The following is a 2,500-nucleotide window of genomic DNA, read 5'->3' as shown; positions in this document are numbered from 1 at the left end:
TATCAATTTATAAAAACACTAAATTTTTCTTGTTAATTAATTAAAAAAAACTGAGAATTTTATTGTTAATTTAAAAAAACACAAAATTTTCTTAATATAAAAAAAAACACTGAATTTTCTTGTAAGTATATAAAAACACATATAAAATTTTTGTCAATAGAAGGGAAAGTTTGGGGAACAATGGTCTAATGGGGCAAGGTGCACAAGTCCATTAACCCCTTCAGTACTGGGACACATTTTCACCTTGAGTTTAGTGTACCATTAGACCATTTTATTGACATTAGGAAGGGTCTATGGAGGGCAGAAGATTAATGGCCACTGTCTTCACTATTTTAACCCCTTCAGTACTGGGACACATTTTTACCTTGAGATTTGTGTACCATTAGACCATTTTATTGACATTAGGAAGGGTCTATGGAGGGCAGAAGATTAATGGCCACTGTCTTCACTATTTTAACCCCTTCAGTACTGGGACACATTTTTACCTTGAGATTTGTGTACCATTAGACCATTTTATTGACATTAGGAAGGGTCTATGGCAGGCAGAAGATTAATGGCCACAGTCTTCACTATTTTAACCCCTTCAGTACTGGGACACATTTTTACCTTGAGATTTGTGTACCATTAGACCATTTTATTGACATTAGGAAGGGTCTATGGAGGGCAGAAGATTAATGGCCACAGTCTTCACTATTTTAACCCCTTCAGTACTGGGACACATTTTACCTTGAGTTTGTGTACCATTAGACCATTTTATTGACATTAGGAAGGGTCTATGGAGGGCAGAAGATTAATGGCCACAGTCTTCACTATTTTAACCCCTTCAGTACTGGGACACATTTTTACCTTGAGTTTTGTGTACCATTAGACCATTTTATTGACATTAGGAAGGGTCTATGGAGGTCAGAAGATTAATGGCCACAGTCTTCACTATTTTAACCCCTTCAGTACTGGGACACATTTTTACCTTGAGATTTGTGTACCATTAGACCATTTTATTGACATTAGGAAGGGTCTATGGAGGGCAGAAAATTAATGGCCACAGTCTTCACTATTTTAACCCCTTCAGTACTGGGACACATTTTTACCTTGAGATTTGTGTACCATTAGACCATTTTATTGACATTAGGAAGGGTCTATGGAGGGCAGAAGATTAATGGCCACAGTCTTCACTATTTTAACCCCTTCAGTACTGGGACACATTTTTACCTTGAGTTTAGTGTACCATTAGACCATTTTATTGACATTAGGAAGGGTGTATGGAGGGCAGAAGATTAATGGCCACAGTCGCACAATCTACTAATATGTGATCTTGAGCCACCCATTAAATGACACAAACATTCACTTTACCTTCTAGGAGAGCAGCACAGCAACACACGCCACAATCAGGAGGGTTTGTTCCACAGTAGAGCGTGACGCCACAAACACCTCGCCGCTGCTGCCTCAACCCGCCCGCCATGAGGTTCCAATACTGGGGCACGCACACACACACACACACACACACACACACACACACACACACACACACAAAAAAAAAAACACTGAATTTTCTTGTTAATAAAAAACACTAAATTTTCTTGTTAATATAAAAAAAAACACTTAATTTTCTTAATAAAAAAAAAAAAAAACATTGAATTTTTCCTGTTAATAAAATCTGAAAATTTCTTGTAAATATATATAATGTTATGATAAAGTATAATTTGACTAATTCATCACATATCATGCACATATATCTTATAATGAATACACAATTAATACATGCATGAATACACTTTTAGAAGACAAAGCAGATCATGATAAATTACAAGACTCATCGCTATCCTGGCTACATCTGGTATAATGATCTTCTATGACATTATATGCACATGAAATTAAGTTAAATAGCCAGCCTATGATATATAATGAACATATAACTTTCCATGTTGTGGTTCTAGGACTGCAAGGAGGCAAGGAGTCGTCACGGAGTTGTCATTTTATTTCGTGTCTTTTCGTTATTCAACCTTCAAATTTCAAATCAGCGGAACTTTTCAGTCAAGCAGATTCCACAGTCATTGAACTCCCATACCGATGATTGCCACAGATCGCTTGAAATATTAAAGTTACGTTCTTGTTTAACATCATATAGATAAGAAATATTTTACGTCCATTTCAAGCGATGCCGTATCCAGAAAAAATATCCTTAACGTTATAGAACTGATTTTTATTTGCGTGTACATCAAAACTTTATGAATTTAGCATATCTTGACAAATGTACCCTTTTCATGTCCATATGGCTGCATTTCTGACGTTGTATCCTCTCGTATCAAATCTACCTGCATTGTACCCTTCGTTTTTCACAGCGTAGGAAGCGGGAAACTTGCAGCTAAATAAATGAAATGCAAGAAAAAAGCGAGAATTATTTGAGAATTATTTGAGAAGGTGTGAGTGAAGTGGCGAGGTTACGGAATTCTGCCCTATTACCGTCACTCATTCTGTCATTCAGGATCAAGAGAGAGGGTTC

This window comes from Portunus trituberculatus, chromosome 26 (genome assembly GCF_017591435.1).
Source record: "Portunus trituberculatus isolate SZX2019 chromosome 26, ASM1759143v1, whole genome shotgun sequence".
Classification (NCBI taxonomy): domain Eukaryota; kingdom Metazoa; phylum Arthropoda; class Malacostraca; order Decapoda; family Portunidae; genus Portunus; species Portunus trituberculatus.
Note: the sequence above shows the minus strand (reverse complement) of the source record.